Source organism: Nicotiana attenuata, unplaced genomic scaffold (assembly GCF_001879085.1).
Source record: "Nicotiana attenuata strain UT unplaced genomic scaffold, NIATTr2, whole genome shotgun sequence".
In the NCBI taxonomy this organism is placed as follows: domain Eukaryota; kingdom Viridiplantae; phylum Streptophyta; class Magnoliopsida; order Solanales; family Solanaceae; genus Nicotiana; species Nicotiana attenuata.
In genome coordinates, this window is record NW_017671773.1 from 169,523 (window position 1) to 191,840 (window position 22,318).

Below are 22,318 nucleotides of genomic sequence, written 5' to 3' on the forward strand. Positions count from 1 at the left end.
TACCTAGAAGTTGTTCATGTCGTTGTTTTATCTTGTGGGGCTATTTGATGTTACTTTTATGATGAATATAAGGTTGGAATGTCATGTCAATATATATGTTTATATGATGGACCTATTGTTGGTGTTGTAAGTACATGGGGGATGGGAAAAAGAGTAGGGGTTTGGTTCCAATCCAAGCATGCCACTTGTCGTGTTAAATAATAGTTTTGTGTGTGATGTTTGCGCACTTGTTGTTGTGCAGATTGATTGGTATTGTTGGGATGTTGGTATATGGTATTGGAGAATACCCTTTTTATAGGGGATTTGCTTTTCAAATTTACATAAACGAGCTACTAGCTTAAGTTACAGACTTAGCCTTTACTCAACATCGATTTTGAATCTCCTTATGCTATGGTAGACTGGGTTAAGTTGTTAGAAGAGTTGCTTGGAAGCTACTAAGGACTCAACGAGGTTAAGGTATGTTAAGTCCAAGCCTTTTCTTCATTTTGACATGATCCAGTAACTACATGTGTTTTATAACGAGACATAAAGAGAAGTTCATATTGCTGAATTTATGTTTATTTTCTTAGTCTCATAAGTTACAGTGTTCTCCCTTATAGGGACTACATATTCAGTTTAGTTTTGTTTTCTTTCAGCCAAGAGAGCAGGGTGTACATACATACATACATACATACATACATACATACATATATACATACATACATATACACACACACATACACACACACACACACACACACACACACACACACACACACACATATATATATATATATATATATATATATATATATATATATATATATATATATATATAAGCTTTTGGGTATGTTTACCCCTCAGATGAGAGGGACGATATTTTTAGATGATTCGGAATATGGCCTCATCGGCCTAAGGTGAGTATTACCCCTCCAGAGTTCACAGTTATATGGTGGTACGCTCGGGCCAACTATGGCACCGGGTACCATCCACGCATCCCCAAGTTTGGAGTGTGATATTATAAGGATATTATGTTATGAGTTATTTTAGTCGTATGATAGTTGCGTGTTATGTTTTGAAGTCAAGCGAGTTGTGGAACAAAAGATGAAAAAGATCATCACAAGTTGCATTCATAAATGTGTTGAAACTTAGGTTAAGTGTGTGAGCACGTGATTTTTGCCTCGCATGAATTACTCCTACCGAATCCCAAAGAATTAGATTTTTCTTTTAATTATTTGTTATTTTAGGAATTATTGTAGAATTTTCTGATTATTTGCATGTTTAATTTTATTTAATTCATAAAAAATACAAAAAATACATTGCATTTGCATTTAGAATTTAATTTTATATTTTTTAGATTAATTAGTAATTTAGTTGTTTTACAAAATATGAAAAATCACAAAAATAGTTCATGTTGCATTTTAACTCTTTAATTTTGAATTTTGTAGCTTTTCTTTTAATTTAGGAATTATTTAATTTTTTTAAATATTATGTTGAGTTTTAATATAATTTGGTAGGTTAATTTAATTTTTAAGAGTTAATTTAGATTTATTTCAATTCGAAAAGAAAAAAAATGGAAAATAAAAAGAAAAGGAAAAGAAATAAAGAGGTCTGATTTTTTTGGGCTCTTTTAATTAAGCTTCCCCCAAGCCCAATTAATTCCACCCATTACCCGTCCAAACCAGGCCCAAAAAGCCCCAAACCCGTGTCTTTACCTGGCCCAAACTCTCAGCCTGATCCAAACGACCTTGTTTCAATTACCCCCAATTAGGACCGTCGATCTCACTTGATCGAACGGTCTGGAACTGGCTTGTCTAGGTGTATATGACTGTCTGAAGGGCTACACCCCCCCCGTGCCATCTCTCTCATTCTCCTCCTCTTCAGAGACCACCTCAAGAACCCTAGCGCCGAACCCTAAATCTCCAACGTTTCTGGTGGCGGCGCCATATCTAATCAGCCCCAAATCCACACCCCAAAACCCCTATGGCCTCCTCATACCAAATCCAGTACCTCTTTCCTTCGAATCATCACAGAACCCTTCGAATCTTGAATCAAAGTTTGAAACCCTAAAATACCAAAAGCCCCAAATCGTCAACTTTCACCGAAGGATTGCGGTCGAAGTTGATGTTATTCGTGTGTTTCCAACGGGAACACATGATTAATATCAATATCGGCTAAAATTGAAGGCGTTGAAGATCTTTTCAGATTTTTTACTGTCCAACCGTCTCATAGATTTCTTTTTTTGTTTGTTTGTTTGTCTTTTCTTCACTTTTTATTCTTGATCTCATATTCTTCTGCTTCCTTCTTTTATTTCTTATTTTTCTATTTCTTCAAATCATTTTTGTATGCATGTTAGTCTTAGATTTATTTTAGTTAGCATGTTTCTGGTTTTGAGTTTTTTTTAAGTTGTTTGATTTTCTATTTCTACTCTTTCTTTGGGGCTTAGGGCTTCATGAGTCCTTATGACTCCACAGGCTTACGATTGTGTGAGTTTTTGACCCTTGATTGAACTTGGGTTCTGAAAATCAGAAGCCCAAAAAAGGGATTCAATCCGTGTGGCAAGCCCATGGTTTGGGGCTGAACCTTTGGGTCAACTTGACCCATACCTGGTAGGCTGGGGTAATTGAAAGGGGTTTAAGGGGTAGTTTAGGTAATTTAGGTAAGAGAATCTTCAGTAACTAATTTAGGAAGCTGCTAGGAAGGTGGGTTTGGGACCTGTTTAGAAAACTGATTTTTGAATTAAGGACCAAGTAGCAAAAACAAAAATTTGAAAAGGATTAATGGGCAAAGTCTGAATCATTTTATGCTGCCCTAAAGCTTCTCTATAAAAGGGTAATTGCTTCACTCTCAAGTCAGATTTTGGAGAGATTTTTAGAGACTAAAAAATACTGAAAAATTGAAAACGGCTAAGCATTGAAAAACTTTAAAAGAACACTGAAATCCCGGCATTTCTTTGGCCAAAACTGGTTCAATTCTGCCTTGAAACTTCTTAGCTAATTAGAGTTTCGAGACTCCATAGATTGTTGTTCATCTGGGTTCTCTACCGGTTTGAAGAAGTTGATTTCGTTTGGTGTTGCTGGGTTTTTAAAGCTCTGTTTGCTGTTGATACTCCCTCACTCACTTTGCTTTTCTCTTGGTTTCCAGGAACTTTTGGACTATGGATATCACCTGAAATATAATATGGAATTTGGATTTGGAAATATGGTTAAACATCAGTGTTGTTGGTTGTTGAATTTCACTTTATTTTTTTTCAATCTCAATTATGGTTGTAATATTCAGCTCTAGGAATATTTTGTTAGCTTATTTCATGATTATGAATGTGGTGTCTTAGCATTAATTTGAAGTTTAAGCTGTCTGATTTTCTTGCTTAGTTGTTAGCTTGGCTGAAACTTGCTATAGGTGAAGGAAAATTCCCTGTGTGTTTGAATTAACAGTTAAGCATGTGTTGAATCGATTGGTTTGTACTTGAATTTTATTGGACTTGGTGTTTAAGCGCAGGGCTGTCTGATGTCAATTTCAAGTCTCTGTTAATGTGGTGTGTGTCAAGCACGTTTAATTGACATTTTTGATTTTTCTACCATTGTTAGTTTGGGACTGAAATTAAAGCTGAATGATGTGTAGTTTTTTTTGTGTGCTTGTATGTCCTTAATACAATTGAACTCAAACAATGCTTTTCTTTAAAATATAATATGGTTAGTAATGCCCCAATCCCTTTTAGCCTGTTGCTGTATATTGATGAAGTTCAATTAAGTTAGCTGGTATTTCTAAGTTCAAATACATACTGCTTTTCTCTGAAGGGAATCGATCTTGAGTCCCGGATCTTCAACATTTGCCTGTCATCAGACTTGGGTTCTCTTTGGGCTCAGACCTTGAGGACTCTTGAAATTAGGAGTTCCAGGCCTTATGATGTTTGTGCCGGCTCTTTCGAACCTATTTCCCTGTTTAATTGTTGCTGAAAGTTTTGTCCATAACAGGCCTATTTCAAAAATATGAAAACCCAACGTTTCTCTATGAATAGTAGCTGTGCAAACAATAGCCTTAAATTACGTTGTTATAGAATAATTCTTTTACTAAGCTGAGGCGTGCCATAATAAATAACATCAATAGTCTATGGCCCTCAAAAGTAGTTCGAACATCTTTTGAAATTAGAATCGAGGTGTGCCATAGTGCAAAAATTAGATAACCCATAGCCCTCGGATAATTAATATGAACTCTTTTATGATTAAGGTGTGCCATTAGTTGAATTTTCCATGGCCCTCGCAAACTTGAAAGTGCGTAGTTGGTTTAGGCGCGCTATTTAAATTAATTTCCTTAAACTCGGGTGTGCATTTCATGTGAACCAACTCTAATTCTCAACAACGTTAAATAAAATATTTCGTGGATCGCGGGTGCATTTCATGTAACGTGGTTCAAGGCATGTTTTAAATAACGTTGAATCTTCCTAAAAATAATTAAAAGCGGTTTAATAAGTTAAATGTACTATAGGCCTAAAACATGTACTAAAATCATATAATAAGCCAATTACAATGGTTTAAGTGACCGTGCTAGAACCACGGAACCCGGGAATGCCTAACACCTTCTCCCGGGTTAACAGAATTCCTTATTCAGAATTTCTGGTTCGCAGACTTCAAAAAGGAAAGTCGAATTTCCTCGATTTGGGATTTTAAAATAAACCGGTGACTTGGGACACCAAATAAACTATCCCAAGTAGAGACTCTGAATTAAAAATAATCCCATTTCGAATAATGTCACTTTAAGTGGAAAAACTCCCTTATATACCCTCGGGGGTGTAAAAAAGGAGGTGTGACAAAGTGTATATGATATTTTCTCCTAATATACGTGGACAACCCTTGAACATTTTAGTGTGACCGCGCAAGCAGCTCTGAATGGGACCCACTTAGTCGGTGGACAACCCTTGAACATTTTAAAGGGCTTGGATGGCTTATATTTTTTCATTTTTGACCAAGGACAGTTCCCAAACTCTTTCAACACCTCTCAAACAGTTCTCAAGAGTTCCAAGTCTAATCCAATGGTGTTTTACCTAAACCTAACCTCAAAAGTTAGCTTAAGTGAAGAAAAGAGTCTCTATGGTATTGTGATGTGATTAAGGGTGCTTATAAGCTAAGGGAAGCTTTGGTTCGCATTTTTTCAGATTATTTAAAGTATGTACAACACCCTATTTCTTTGGATTAATATTATTTGTGTGTTGGTTAAGTTATTTGGAAGAAGAATTACAAGATAGAACTTGAAGTTGTATAAGAAATTGTTGTCTCTTATTGGACTATTTTGGAGTTTTGTATATGACTTCATATGGATGGAAATCGTGGGGAATAGCTTGGTTATGTTCTTATTGTTTTTATGCTTGTCAATATTTTGAGTATGTTGATGATGTTGTAAATAGGAGAAGAAGCAATCACATAATACCTAGAAGTTGTTCATGTCGTTGTTTTATCTTGTTGGGCTGTTTGATGTTACTTTTATAATGGATATAAGATTGGAATGTCATATCAATATATATGTTTATATGCGGGACCTATTGATGGTGTTGTAAGAATAAGGGAGATAGGAAAAAGAGTTGGGGTTTGGTCCTATCCAAGCTTGCCGCTCGTCGTGTTAAATAGCAGCTTTGTGTGTGACGTTGTGCACTAGTTGTTGTGTAGATTGATTGGCATTGTTGGGCTGTTGGTATATGGTATTGAAAATTCCCTTTTTATGAGGGAGATGCTGCCCAAATGTACATAAACGAGCTACTAGCTTAAGTTACGGACTTAGCCTTTACTCAACACCGATTTTGAATCTCCTTATGATATGGTAGACTGAGTTGAGTTGTTTAAGAGTTGCTTGGAAGCTATTAAGGACTCAACGAGGTTAATGTATGTTAATGCTAAACCTTTCATTTTTTGCAAAGCCGTTTTTTTTAAATGATTCTTTTTTAAAAAATATTTGATAGCTTTTCCTTGAGTCAAAATGAATCATGATCTTTTTAACGAATCACCCTAATAAATGTGCAGGATGAGCACAAATGAAATTGAACCCTTCGCAGCTCTTGAGGAAATCCCCTTACAGCTCCATATGTGGTGGAACGACTTAGGAACAGTCAGCAGAGGGACTGTGGTAAAGGTTTTGGGTGGTCTCGTGGGACTTCTGAAAATCAAGCCGAGGTTGGATGTGATTGAGGCCTTGATACCTTTTTGGGACCCGACTCACAATGTGTTTCATTTTTCTGATTTTGAGCTCACTCCCACACTAGAGGAAATTGCGGGCTATGCTGGTCTTAGCGGGAACCTCAGAAGTCGATACCTGGTGTCGCCAAGAACGGTGTCTCCTCACAAGTTTCTAGATCTGTTGAGCATCAGTCGGGAGGTTCAAGATAGGAATTTATCCGAAGGGTTTTGCACTTTCCAATTCTTGTACCAGCGCTATGGCAATCCCCACGGTTTTGAAGCACCTGATACTGGTCTGACCCATGCGCGAAACAAAGATAAACGGGAGGCACGACGGGGTTTGACCTTTATAGTAGCATTCTTAGGAGTCATAATCTGTCCGAGAAAAGACGGCAACATAGAATTGGGTCTCGTGGGAATGGTTGATATCATGATTAAGAAAGCTAATAGCACCCTTGTTCCAATGATCTTAGCTGAGATTTACTGAGCCTTAACCATCTGCCGAGAAGGGGGAAGATTCTTCCAGGGTTGTAACCTGCTACTACAACTGTGGATACAAGAACATCTTTGTCACCGTGTCGGGTATATGAACTACAACATGACTGGTTTGAATTGCATCGAAGAGTATGAAAATCGAGTGGCGAGTGTTGAATTTCCAAAAGGTACGGAGGCTTGGAATGCGCACTTGAGTTCTTTAACTTCGGATAAAATTAAGTGGACTTTCGGATGGCTCCCAATCACTGAAGTCATCTACATGTCAGCCGAAGTGTGCTATCTTCTCCTAATGGGTCTCCGGAGCATTTAGCCATATGCTCCTCACAAGGTGTTGCGCCAACTGGTCAGGTTTCAAACTATTCCCCATGACGAAGATCTGAGCCGACAAGTCGTCGAATTGGGTCCAAAAGCTATATTCCCAGAAGGAAAAGTTCGTAAAATTTGGAATGAGTGCAGATTTCTGGAACCTAAGACTCTGGTGCGGGATTTACCTAAAGGTGAGGTAGACCCTAATTACATGAATTGGTTCGGAAAAAGGTTTCAAATCCATCAAGAGCTCGAAAGGCCTGCTAAAAGGCCCCACGTCCAGCAATTCACTGACGACTCACGGGAGCAACAGGACTGGTTGACGAAAGAGGAAAGCTATAGGGCCAAGATAAGTAAACTGGAGGGACAAATTAGGGACCTCAAATTTGACAATGGTGTCCAAGATGCTGCCGATGAAGGGGAAAAGAAGAAGCTGGCTCAAGAAAACGAAGCCCTTAAAGCTCAGATCCAAAAGATGAAAATAGCTGCTAAAAACCAGGAAAGAAGCCGAGCAGATGAAAGGCTTATAAGTGGTCTTAGAAAGAAAGTAATTGAGTGTCAAGATGACTTAGAAAAATCTGAGGCTAGTCTAGCAAAAGCCCGAGCACAGCTAACAAAGAATGCAGAAGGACGGACGGAGTATGTGCGGCAGTTGAAAAGAAAATACGAGGGAACGGTCACCAATTTGAAGAGAAAGCTCACTACCCTCGAAAATGAGATAGCCAAACAAGCTAGGAGCTTCAAAGCTGAAAGGGAACATTGTTATGCCCTAATGTCCCAGATGGAGGAAGATATGCAACAGTTACAGAGTCAAAATCATCATGACACTCAGGTGCTAGAAACTAGGACTCAGCAAATCGGGCGTTTGCTCCAAGAAAAAGGTATCGTTCGAGAGAGGGTTAGAGCCATTGCCGACTATATCATCGTGAAGTGTCAAGAATGTGAAGACATGACTAGAACCACTTTCTTTGCTACGGTTATGACATTTGCTTACCAAATAATGAGTGATCTGGAGCATCTTCAAGGGGATCTTGCACAAAGGCCCCTGGCAAGAACGAATGATGTCCAAGGGCCCAGGAGTCGAAGCACTTATGTACTCATGATTTTCATTTATCGAGTCTGTACTTCAGTTGTTGTTTTGAGTCTGCTTGTAGTTGTTAAAATTCCAAAAAATGAGTATGTTAGAGTCTTTTGTAATAGAAAAGTTTAGGAGTTTTATAATAAAAATTGTAAATTCCTAAAAAACTGTTTCCTTATTTTTCGTATTTATTTTTCTTGAACTACGTGGTGATCTGATTCACGCGACGTTGTGATACATAGGCAATCGTCATCGGATCCGGTCATGATTTTGTAAATAACTCAAATAAAAGAGGGATGTGGAAGGAAAGAACCGAAAGAAAAACCAAAAAAAAAAACAGAGCCAAAGAAAAACCAAAAGAAAAACGAAAAAAGCAAGGAAAGAAAAGAGGAAAATAGGAATAAGAGGAGAAGCATTAAAGAGCCAAAGTGGAAAGAAAGAAAATTGGAGAAATAAAGAAAGCCGGGCTGAAACACGCAACCGTTGCAAAACATGTAGAAACACATTTAACTGTATAGGTGCATCACACCCCAATGTGCGATTCCCTATGAGTTAATTGTCTCGCACTAACCGGTTTGTTGTGTTTGTACTCAGTCAGGCTCTATAGTAAGGTGGTTGGTTTTATGGTACTCTTGCTTCACATCCTTACTTCACAAGGTCAAAGGGAAGCATTGAAATGTCATCTGAGGGTCATCTACCAACGGTTCCTATCCCCGAGGATAGCCCAATCTCGGCCATCCCAACTTCAAAATTGGCCGCTGCTGAGGAAAATAGAATTCTGCATCTCCGCATGATGGAAATGTGGGACGCCTGGTCCAATGGTAAGGAACCACCGAGTGCTATCCTTGGATTCCTCGAGCTACTTCCCAGGGCAAGTGGCACCTCCAACGTCCCCATAAGCTACCCGAATACTTCGCTTGGATATCCTACCATTTCGGCTCACTTTGCTGGAACACCTTCTGAGGTTCGCCCCCAGGTGTTCATGTCAGGCACAACCTCCAATATATTCAGTGTGCCACCTTTTTCAGCCACGTCACAATCCACTCTGCCAAGGCCAAACTTTGATCCCTCATCCTTTACCTTTCAAGTACCATCCTTCCCACTGGAACCTACCCAGTTCACTACTAATTCCTACCCTCAGCAACCCCGGTACGAGTTTACCGTGGGATAGGAGAAAACCTCAAAGAACCCTGAACAGGAAGAAATTACTCAGTAAATGAGGAGCCTGGAGCAGAGTCTAAAAAATATACAAGGTTTGAGCGGGCAAAAGAGCATATCCTACGCTGACCTGTGTATGTTCCCACACATGCATCTACCCTTGGGTTTCAAAACCCCGAAGTTTGAAAATTATGACGGGCATGGGGATCCCATAGCCCACCTCAAGAGATACTGCAACCAGTTGCGGGGAGCTGGTGGAAAAGAGGAGCTCCTCATGGCTTATTTTGGAGAGAGCTTGGTCGGTATTGCTTCTGAATGGTACATGGACCGGGATATATCTCAATGGCATATCTGGGACGACCTAGCTCGGGATTTTGTCAGGTAGTTTCAGTATAACATCGACATTGCCCCTGATAGAACTCATTGTCAAATCTAAAGAAAAAGTCCTCGGAAAGCTTTCGAGAGTATGCTGTCAAATGGCGCGAGCAAGCCGCCAGAGTCAAGCCTCCAATGGTTGAAACAAAGATGGTCAGTGTCTTTCTTCAAGCCCAAGAGGCCGATTATTTTCAGAATATGATGTCTGCGATGGGAAAACCATTTGCCGAGGCCATCAAAATTGGCGAAATGGTTGAGAATGGGTTAAAAACAGGGCGCATATTAAGTCAGTTTGCTATAAGGGCTACCTCCCAAGCAATTCAAGGCGGGTCTGGAGGTGTAGCAAACCGAAAGAATAAGGAAGAAGCAGCAATGACAACTTCAAGTGTAAGAAAACCCCGTCCACCCAGACCTTACTTCGCTACAAGTACCCCACAACATTACTATCCTCATCAAGATGCGGCCTATGCTATGGCTCCTCAGCCATACGCAGTGATGAATGCACAACCATGCGTTAGACCACAACAACAATTCAATTAAAACCGAGCTCTATTTCCCAAAAATCAACCTCCTCACCAAGCTCAGTACAATGACCGACCTCCACAGAACAACTTCCCTTACAATGCCCGTACCCGGGAACCACCCAAGATGGTGAACTTCACACCCATTGGTGATTCATATTCCAGTATTTTCCCTAAACTTGTCCGGATGGGTTTGTTGCAGCCTGTACCCTAAACCAGGCAGAACCCAGCATCGCCCACTTACAGAGCCGGTACTCGATGTGCTTACCACTCAGGGGCGGAAGGGCATGATACAGATGATTGTTGAACCCTGAAAAGGGCTGTGGAAAACATCATAGAACAAAAGCGAATAGTGCTAAAGGATGAAGACGTTCCTAATGTAACCAACAATCCATTACCGACTCATAACAATGGGCCAGTTACTGGAATGATCTGTGAAGATAGAGAGTTTGACCCAGCTTTAAAAGCCATCATTGCCATAGCCGATGTGGAAAAGAAACCAAGGGCTACCGCAACACAGGGAGAAGAAGAGTAAACTCGCCCCTCAGAATACAAAAAAGAAAGAGGAAACCGAAACTGGGGCAACGCCCTCAAAATATGTTGTTCTCTTTGTTCCCCGAGGCTGCAAGAAAGAACAGATGTCATTGAGCCCTCCAAGAAGGTTTGAGTTAAACAAGGGATCCAAAATGTATGTGCCTAAAGGGACCTACGTGGTGCGGGGGCCAGTAATTTCACCAAGGTTGAATGAGCCCGTGGTTATTAGCCGCGCACCGTAGAGGCCCATGACAGACCCCACTGCCGTCCCATGGAATTACAACAAGGCGGTAGTGACCTATAAAGGAAAAGAATTCTCGGGAGAAGCAAAGGAAATTAACCTGGCTGAGAAATACCTCAATCTGGAGGAAGTGAATAATGCCACAAAGAAGTGTTTCCCACTCAAGAAGCCAGGGTGTGCTGAAGAAGTAGAAGAGTTCTTCCGAAAAATGAAAATGGCGGACTACGAGATAATTGACCAACTCCGGAAGTCCCCTGCTCAGGTCTCTTTGTTGTCTTTGCTAATGAATTCAACTGAACATCAAAAAGTATTGATCAAAACCCTCAATGAAGCGTATGTACCCATTGAAACCACTGTGGAACAGTTGGAGAGGATGGCGGAAAGGTTTTTTGTAATTAATCAGATCTCTTTCAGCAAGAATGATTTGCCCCCGGAAGGGGCCGCCCACAACAAAGCCCTTTATCTGACAGTTAAAAGTGAGGGATATTATGTGAAAAAGGGTCATGCTGGATGGTGGTTCTGGAGTAGATATTTGCCCTCTCTCAACTCTGCAAAGAATGGAGATCGGTACTGAGAGAATCAGGCCCAACAACGTCTGTGTGCGTGCCTTTGATGGCACCAAGAGAGATACCATAGGTGAGATTGATCTGATTCTGACTATTGGTCCGGTGGATTTCGAGGTGACCTTTCAGGTCCTAGACATGGATACTTCCTATAATTTCCTCTTGGGAAGACCTTGGATTCACGCAGCAGGGGTTGTACCTTCCACTCTCCACCAGATGGTGAAATTTGAACATGAGGATCAAGAGATTGTAGTCCATGGGGAGGACGAGCAGTCGATTTATCGGGACCCATCAGTCCTATGTCTCGAAGCCAGAGAAGGTAGTGAGCATATAGTTTATCAAGCTTTTGAAGTGGTGGTCGCAGACCACTGTGAAGAAGGAAACCCTTGTCCTAAACCCTTTCTTTCAAATGCGTCAATTATGGTTGCCAAGGAAATGATCAAGCATGGTTATAAACCCGGGAAGGGGCTCGGGACGTCACTGCAAGGAATCACCGAACCTATCACTCCGGCTGCTATCGAGAGGTTCTTTGGGGTAGGTTTCCAACCCACGCTAGCTGATGAAAAATGGGCAGATAAATGAAAGAATAATGGTTGGGTTTTGCCTCAGCCGATTCCGCATCTTTATAGGACATTTGTCAGGCCCAAGTACAATGAGGAAGAGGAAGATGAGGCCTTCACGGCCGAGGAAATTGAAGAAATCTGTGGGGCTATGAGGCAGATGCTGTATGAAACCCACATGGTTCAGCCGGGAGAAGGCTCGAGCATCGCTGAGGTGCTATACATGGGACCCATGCCAAGTTGACAAAACGTGGAAGGCTACTCCGTTCCCAATCGAGGCGGGAACTCCCNAAAAGGGTCATGCTGGATGGTGGTTCTGGAGTAGATATTTGCCCTCTCTCAACTCTGCAAAGAATGGAGATCGGTACTGAGAGAATCAGGCCCAACAACGTCTGTGTGCGTGCCTTTGATGGCATCAAGAGAGATGCCATAGGTGAGATTGATCTGATTTTGACTATTGGCCGGTGGATTTCGAGGTGACCTTTCAGGTCCTGGATATGGATACTTCCTACAATTTCCTCTTGGGAAGACCTTGGATTCACGCAGAAGGGTCTGTACCTTCCACTCTCCACCAGATGGTAAAATTTTAACATGAGGATCAAGAGATTGTAGTCCATGGAGAGGACGAGCAGTCGATCTATCGGGACCCATCAGTCCCATGTCTCGAAGCCAGAGAAGGTAGTGAGCATATAGTTTATCAAGCTTTTGAAGTGGTGGTCGCAGACCAATGTGAAGAAGGAAACCCTTGTCCTCAACCCTTTCTCTCAAATGCGTCAATTATGGTTGCCAAGGAAATGATCAGGCATGGTTACAAACTCGGGAAGGGGCTCAGGACATCATTGCAAGGGATCACAGAAACTGTCACTCTAGCTGCTAGCGAGAAGTTCTTTGAGGTAGGTTTTCAACCCACACTAGCCGATGAAAAAAGACAAGAGGGGTTGCTCTGTTGGTAAGCAACCTCCACTTCCAACCAAGAGGTTGTGAGTTCGAGTCTCCCCAAGAGCAGGGTGGGAAGTTCTTGGAGGGAAGGATGCCGAGGGTCTATTTGGAAACAGCCTCTCTACCCCAGGGTAGTGGTAAGGTCTGCGTACAGACTACCCTCCCCAGACCCCACTAAGTGGGATTATACTGGGTTGTCGTTGTGCCAGCTGATGAAAAATGGGCAGATAAACGAAAGAACAATGGTTGGGTCTTGCCTCAGTCGATTCTGCATCTTTATAGATCATTTGTCAGGCCCAAGTACAATGAGGAAGAGGAAGATGAGGCCTTCACGGCCGAGGAAATTGAAGAAATCTGTGGGGCTATGTGGCAGATGCTGTATGAAACCCACATGGTTCAGCCGTGAGAAGGCTCGAGCACCGCTGAGGTGCTATACATGGGACTCAATGCCAAGTTGCAAAACTGGAAGGCTACTCCATTCCCAATCAGGCAGGAATCCCGGTAGTCCAGTCCTTCCACCTTTTCTACATCACGAGTTATTTCAGGGTGTAACTCGGATATTTCTTTTAGTTTCCTGTCTTTAATTTCCAATGTAAACCCTGTTATCTTCAAAATTCAATGAAATGAAATCAATATTTCATCGTTCATCTCTCTTTATTCTTTCTGATTTTGTTATTTTTCTCTCTTATTTCTTCTTTCAGTTCTAATAATGCGGCTTTAAATAACATGACATGCTTGCAGACTTCATGCCCAGATCCAAACACGCTGTCTAATTGTGAAATAATGAACCAAGAACCGGAATATGATGAAGAAGAGGCTTTTAGGGAAATAAATCAAGAATCGGAACAACTTGAGAATAAACCTAAGCCGAACTTAAATGATACCGAGCCGGTTAATTTGGTTAGTACTGAAGAAGTCAAAGAAACCAAGATAAGCATTCACACAGATGAAAAAACCCGAGATGCGTTGATCCAACTGTTTTTTGAATTCAAAGATGTGTTTGCTTGGTCATATGACGACATGCCGGGACTAAGTGTCGATTTGGTGGTTCACAAGTTGCCAACATACCCCGACTATCCCCTGTCCAGCAAAAGTAGAGGTCACAAAACAGTTGAAAGCGGGGGTGATACGAGTGGTCCGATACACCACATGGTTAGCCAATGTAGTTCCAGTGTTAAAGAAAGACGGGAAAACTCGAGTATGTGTGGACTACATAGATCTGAACAAAGCAAGTCCCAATGATAACTTCCCTTTACCGAACATCCACATCCTTGTTGATAACTGTGCCAAACATGAGATACAGTCTTTCGTGGATTGTTATGTAGGATATCACCAAGTGTTGATGGATGAAGAGGATGCGGAAAAGACAGCTTTCACCACACCCTGGGGCACCTACTATTACAGGGTCATGCCTTTTGGTCTGAAGAACGCCGGGGCAACCTATATGAGGGCCATGACTGCCATTTTTCATGACATGATGCACCAAGAGATAGAGGTGTATGTGGACGATATGATCATCAAATCCAGGACCCAAGACGACCATGTTTGGGACCTGAGGAAATTCTTTGAGCGGCTGCGCAAATATGATTTGAAGCTAAATCCGGCCAAATGTGCATTTGGGGTTCCGTCTGGAAAGCTCTTGGGATTTATAGTCAGTCGAAAGGGCATCGAGTTAGACCCAACAAAGATAAAGTCTATTCGAGATTTTCCCCCTTCAAGAAAGAGGTTATGAGCCTGCTGGGAAGGTTGAATTATATTAGCTGATTCATAGCTCAGTTGACATCCACATGTGAACCCATCTTCAAGCTGTTAAAGAAAGATGTAGTAGTCAAATGGATGGATGAGTGTCAAGAAGCCTTTGACAAAATCAAAGAATACCTGTCGAACCCGCCAGTCTTGGTCCCACCTAAATCGGGGAGGCCTTTGTTCTTGTACCTAACAGTCTTGGAAAACTCTTTCGGCTGTGTCCTCGGGCAACATGACGTGACCGGGAAAAAAGAGCAGGCAATCTACTATCTGAGCAAGAAGTTTACCAGTTATGAAGCCAAGTACACTTTGTTGGAAAGAACTTGTTGCGCTTTAACTTGGGTTGCTCAGAAGCTTAGGCATTATTTGTTTCCTTACACCACTTACCTCATTACCAGGTTGGACCCTCTGAAGTACATATTCCAGAAGCCGATGCCCACAAGGAGGTTAGCAAAATGGCAGATCTTGCTCACTGAATTTGACATAGTCTATGTCACCCGCACGGCAATGAAAGCCCAGGCTTTAGCGGATCACCTGGCTGAAAACCCTGTCGATGATGAATACCAGCCCTTAAGCACTTACTTCCCAAATGAAGAGGTAAACTCAGTTGAGATAACATCAGAAGACACCAATGCTTGGAAAATGTTCTTCGATGGAGCTGTGAACGCAAAAGGCGTTGGACTCGGGGCAATTTTAATCTCACCCACCGGTCAGCATTATCCAGCCACAACCCGACTTCGATTTTTCTGCACAAACAATATTGCCTAGTACGAAGCTTGCATTATAGGTATGAATATGGAAATCGACCAAGATGTCAAAGAATTATTGATCATGGGAGATTCGGATTTGATTATCCGACAAGCTCAGGGAGAATGGGAAACTCGAGATGTCAAGCTTATTCCCTACAGGCAACATGTGGAAGATCTTAGCGGGCAGTTCAAGTCAGTTGAGTTCAGGTACATTCCTCATTTTCACAATGAGTTAGCCGATGCGCTCGCTACTTTGGCCTCGATGCTGCCATACCCAAGCAATGCCCACATTGACCCGTTGGAAATCCAAATCCGTGAAAGGCACGATTACTGCAATACGGTTGAGGTAGAACCAAATATTCAGCCATGGTATCATGATATCAAGAGATTTCTGAAAACTAAAGAATATCCTGAGCAAGCCAGCGGAGATCAAAAGAGGACCATTAGACGGCTCGCAAGTGGTTTCTTCTTGAGCGGTGATGTCTTGTACAAAAGGACTACGGATCTCAACTTGTTAAGATGTGTTGATGCCGAAGAGGCCGGAAGAGTTATGTATGAAGTGCACGCAGGAGTGTGTGGACCCCACATGAATGGGTATGTTTTGGCAAAGAAAATCCTCCGAGCAGGCTATTACTAGATGACTATGGGAAAAGACTGCTTCAGTTTCGTCCGGAAATGTCATCAATGTCAGGTGTACGGTGATTTGATTCATGCACCACCTACAAAACTGTATCCCATGTCAGCACCCTGGCCATTTGTTGCCTGGGGCATGGACGTCATTGGGCCGATCGAGCCAAAATCTTCAAATGGGCATAGATTCATATTGGTCGCTATTGACTACTTCACGAAGTGGGTTGAAGCAATTACTCTTAAATCAGTCACCAAGAAAGCTGTGGTAGACTTTGTGCATTCTAATCTCATCTGCCGTTTCGATATCCCTGCAACTATCATTACAGTTAATGCTGCAAACTTGAATAGTCACTTGATGAGGGAGATATGTGAGCAGTTTAAGATCACGCATCGAAATTCTACTCCTTATCGGCCCAAAGCCAATGGTGCCGTCGAAGCAGCAAACAAGAACATCAAAAAGATTTTGAGAAAGATGATTCAACGTTCCAGACAGTGGCATGAAAAGTTGCCGTTTGCATTGTTGGGATACCGCACTACTATGCGCACATCAGTTGGAGCAACCCCATATCTATTGGTTTATGGCACTGAAGTCGTGATACCCGCAGAAGTTGAAACCCTTCTCTTCGGGTCATTGTTGAAGCTAAAATTGAAGACAGTGAGTGGGTCAAAAACCGTCTAGAACTGCTAACCCCGATTGATGCAAAGCGAATGGCTGTAGTCTGCCACGGGCAGTTGTATCAACAAAGAATGGCCCGTGCCTACAACAAGAAAGTGCGGCCTAGGAATTTTGAAGTGGGGCAACTCGTTTTAAGGTGTATTCTTCCCCATCATCAGGAAGCAAAATGAAAGTTTGCTCCTAACTGGAAAGGCCCATACATTATAAAAAAATTATTTCCAAGAGGGGCGTCATACCTGGGATACATCGAAGGGAATGACCCCGAAACAGTTGTAAATGCAGACACAGTCAAAAGGTACTATGTCTAATCCTTCTGCAGTAATAACATTATCTAATTGGGATGACGAAGGCTTTCATTCTCGCTACCCCAAACACTTCAATCCTTTGCTAACCCTTTGAGCCGGTTACCTTTCTTTCATTACCCTCTTTGGAACTTGAAAACGTTTGTAAAAAAAGAGCATCAAAACAAAAGAAAAAGAAAAAGAAAAAGAAAAAGAAAAAGAAAAAGAAAAACAACAAAAACAAAAGCAAAACAAAATGTTTCCCTGAACTACGTTTGACTTGATTCCGAAAAGATACGTAGGCAGCCTCTCTCTGGGGTTCAGCCACACCAAAACAAAAATCCAATTTCCCCTAAAAAAATGAAACTGGCGCAGATATTATAATGGCTCGGCGATGATCCTGCCTGAACGGTTCCAAAGTTGTAATTTGATCCAAATTCTTTTTACCCAAACCTTGTTCAAGTCCTTCCGATCAATCGGTGAAAGGTGTTCGAAATTGGAGAACGCAGTTGTTTGGTCCGATGCAATCAAGATGAGAGAAATGAAATGAGAGAGTCTTATCGATGAAAACCCAGGGCACCATAAGTGGACCGTGAGCAGAGAAATTGAAAATGAGAGAGTCTTGTTAGTGAAAACTCATAAAGAGCACTATAAGGCGACGATGAGGACAAATGAGAGAGGTCGATTGGCGAAAACCCGCAAAGGGCGCCGTTGATCGAAAAGAAGAAATCCCTCACCGCCATTGGCACTGAAAGAGTCCCGGCAAGGTTTCTCGATTTTAAAACATGGGTCGCAATGGGTTTATGAGAAGTTGGATAGTTGTGCAGATCGGGCATCTAGTCCAAGAAGCATGTCATGTCTATTGAAGTCTGCATGCACTCTAGATAAGTCCTTCTTTCCTCCCCGAAAGGGACACTTCTCCTTAAATTCACTTTCTTGTACTTTGTTTCTGTTCTTTGAATCCCTTTCGATCTAACTCTGTTCCGAAACTAATACAAAGAAAAGGTGACAAGATTGGTTTTATAGGGTTCTGCTTTAATAAAAGCCAAGTCCAAAGAAAAGTACCCAGCTTCAGCAGGTGCATCAACTCGATCCCGACTTGCCATGATGGCCGATGCTCTGAAATCAAAGTTATTGAAAATGAAAATAAATCCAAAGTAAAAAGCCCCTAGAGGCAAAATAAGGCGATAGGATCAAATCCCCACAGGGGTGAACCGTCATCTGAAAAGTTGAGTTCCTCGGTTTTAGAAAAGAGATCAATCTTCAGAAAAACTAGCAAGTAGCAGAGGTTCTCACCAAAAGAGTTGGGCCGAGATCAAGTGATTGAAATAATCAAGGCCACAAAACCAACCACCGTTTCAAACTAACAATTGTTCTTTGTTTGAAAATTTGAAACAGGTGCAATTCAAATCAACCGTGCAAGAAGCAGGTGCAACCAAAAAGAAATACGCAAGTGCTAGAAACAGCTTTGCAGCAACAATCCATAAAAAGGGATGTCCCCTCCAAATTTTTCCCGCATTTACTCATTCCATGAAATAAGTAAAAATAGAGAAAACAAAACAAGATGAAAAAAAAGAGATAAGAAGAAAATTCAAAAAAAAATTGTAGTATAGGACCCCAAATCTCAGTCTTTTACGCTTTTCCAACATAGGGTCTCCACTCCCTAGTTGAGATGAGATTTTTTAGACATAGGGTCTCCATCCCCTAGTCGCCTTTTGCCAACATAGGGTCTCCAACCCTAGTTGAGATTTTAGACATAGGGTCTCCATCCCCTAGTCGCCTTTTGCCAACATAGGGCTCTAATCCCTAGTTGAGATTTTAGACATAGGGCCTCCATTCCCTAGTCGCTTCTTGCCAACATAGGGCTCCAATCCCTAGTTGAGATTTTATACATAGGGCTTCCATCCCCTAGTCGCCTTTTGACAACATAGGGCTCCAATCCCCAGTTGAGATTTTTAGAGATAGGGCATCCATCCCCTAGTCTCCTTTTAGTAACATAGGGCTCAAATCCCTAGTTGAGATTTTAGACATAGGGCCTCCATTCCCTAGTCGCCTTTTGCCAACATAGGGCTCCAATCCCTAGTTGAGATTTTAGACATAGGGCCTCCATTCCCTAGTCGCCTTTTGCCAACATAGGGCTCCAATCCCTAGTTGAGATTTTAGACATAGGGCCTCCATCCCCTAGTCGCCTTTTGCCAACATAGGGCTCCAATCCCTAGTTGAGATTTTAGACATAGGGTCTCCATCCCCTAGTCGCCTTTTGCCAACATAGGGCTCCAATCCCTAGTTGAGATTTTAGACATAGGGCCTCTATCCCCTAGTCGCCTTTTGCCAACATAGGGCTCCAATCCCTAGTTGAGATTTTAGACATAGGGCCTCCATCCCCTAGTCGCCTTTTGCCAACATAGGGCTCCAATCCCTAGTTGAGATTTTATACATAGGGCCTCCAATCCCTAGTCGCCTTTTGCCAACATAGGGCTCCAATCCCTAGTTGAAATTTTAGACACAGGGCCTCCATTCCCTAGTCGCCTTTCGCCAACATAGGGCTCCAATCCCTAGTTGAGATTTTAGACATAGGGTCTCCATCCCCTAGTCGCCTTTTGCCAACATACGGCTCCAATCTCCATCCCCTAGTCGCCTTTTGCCAACATAGGGCTCTAATCCCTAGTTGAGATTATAGACGTAGGGTCTCCATCCCCTAGTCGCCTTTTGACAACATAGGGCTCCAATCCCTAGTTGAGATTTTCGACGTAGGGCCTCCATCCCCTATCGCCTTTTGCCAACATAGGACTCCAATCCCTAGTTGAGATTTTAGACATAGGGTCTCCATCCCCTAGTCGCCTTTTGCCAACATAGGGCTCCATTCCCTAGTTGAGATTTTAGACATAGGGCCTCCATTCCCTAATCTCTTCCTCCTAAAGACACACAATCCTTATTTTATCGCTTTCAAAATAAAAAAAAGAAGTTTAGATCTTAGTTACAAATAACTCACGGAATTTTCCTAGTGAAAACTGGGGAAGAAAAATTTCGTTCGTTTATTTGTTTTGGTGTCTGAGCAGGTTTGACCTCGAGGCACAGGGTTCGAGACGACCAAAAGAATGAGTCTCAATCCGAAATAAAGAAAAGAAAAGATAAGGACAAAATAAAGTGAACTTAGAGTGCTGAAGTGGAGAAGGATGCGGACTGCTCAAGATATGATTGAAGTCACAAGCTTCGCGTGTCCCGCCTTGATCCAAAGTTGAAGAATGAACCAGCGGTTACAGCTGACGAGCATCAAGATTCAGATCGGAGTCTGCAGCAAGAACCAGCCAAGACTCAAGATCAAGTTTTAAAAGATTTATAGATAGGAATCTTGTAACTCGTAGTTGATAGGCTTAGCTAGTTTAGCTTTTTATTTTTTATTTTGGTGTAATAAGGAGCTCAGCAAGCAGAAACAACAGCAACAGCAGTGAAATCACAGCTTCCCGGTAGTCCCACCTATCAAAACTTCAAGAACTACACTGACCTGATTCCTTTATAGCCAAGGATATGTAGGCAACCTCCGAAGCAAGGTTCAGTCAGGCTCTTTTCAAAATTGCTTCTCATGGAGTTTCAAACAGGCAAAAATCCCTCATAATTGCTCATTTTATCTTTGCCCGAAAATCCTTCGTGTCTCCGAGCAAAGAGGGACACATGTGAGCACGTGATTTTTGCCTCACATGAATTACTCCTATAGAATCCCAAAGAATTAGATTTTTCTTTTAATTATTTGTTATTTTAGGAATTATTGTTAAATTTTTCTGATTATTTGCATGTTTAATTTTATTTAATTCATGAAAAATACAAAAATACATTGCATTTGCATTTAGGATTTAATTTTACATTTTTTTAGATTAATTAGTAATTTAGTTGTTTTACAAAATATGAAAAATCACAAAATAGTTCATGTTGCATTTTAACTCTTTAATTTTGAATTTTGTAGCTTTTCTTTTAATTTAGGAGTTATTTAATTTTTTTTAAATATTATGTTGAGTTTTAATATAATTTGGCAGGTTAATTTAATTTTTAAGAGTTAATTTATATTTATTTCAATTTGAAAAAGAAAAAAATTAGAAAATGAAAAGAAAAGGAAAAGAAATAAAGAGGTCTGATTTTTTGGGGCTCTTTTAATTAAGCTTCCCCAAGCCCAATTAATTCCACCCATTACCCGTCCAAACCAGGCCCAAATAGCTCCAAACCCGTGTTTTTACCCGGTCCAAACTCCCAGCCTGATCCAAACGACCCCGTTTCAATTCCCCCCAATCAGGACCGTCGATCTCACTTGATCGAACGGTCCGGAACTGGCTTGTCTAGGTGTATATGACTGTTTGAAGGGCTACACCCCCCGTTCCATCTCTCTCATTCTCCTCCTCTTCAGAGACCACCTCAAGAACCCTAGCGCCGCCCCAATATTTCCAACGTTTCCGGTGGCGGCGCCACCTCTAATCAGCCCCAAATCCATACCCCAAAACCCTCATGGCCTCCTCATACCAAATCCAGTACCTCTTTCCTTCGAATCATCACAGAACCCTTCGAATCTTGAATCAAAATTTGAAACCCTTAAATCCCAAAACCCTCAAATCGTCAATTTTCACTGAAGGATTGGGGTCGAAGTTGATGTTATTCGTGTGTTTCCAACGGGAACACATGATTAATGTCAATATCGGCTAAAATCGAAGGCGTTGAAGATCTTTTCAAATTTTTTACTGTCCAACCGTCTCTTAGGTACTTTATTTTCCTGTTTGTTTGTCTTTTCTTCACTTTTTATTCCTGATCTCATATTCTTCTGCTTCCTTCTTTTATTTCTTATTTTTCTATTTCTTCAAATCATTTTTGTATGCATGTTAGTCTTAGATTTATTTTAGTTAGCATGTTTCTGGTTTTGAGTTTTTTTTTAAGTTGTTTGATTTTCTGTTTCTACTCATTCTTCGGGGCTCAGGGCTTCATGAGTTCTTATGACTCCACATGCTTACGATTGTGTGGGTTTTTGACCCTTGATTGAACTTGGGTTCTGAAAATCAGAAGCCCAAAAAAGGGATTCAATCCAGGTGGCAAGCCCATGGTTTGGGGCTGAACCTTTGGATCAACTTGACCCATACATGGTAGGTTGGGGTAATTGACAGGGGTATAAGGGGTAGTTTAGGGAAATTAGGTTAGAGAATCTTCTATAACTAATTTAGGGAGCTGCTAGGAAGGTGGGTTTGGGACCTGTTTAGAAAACTAATTTTTAAATTAAGGACCAAGTAGCAAAAACGAAAATTTGAAAAGGATTAATGGGCAAAGTCTGAATTATTTTATGCTGCCT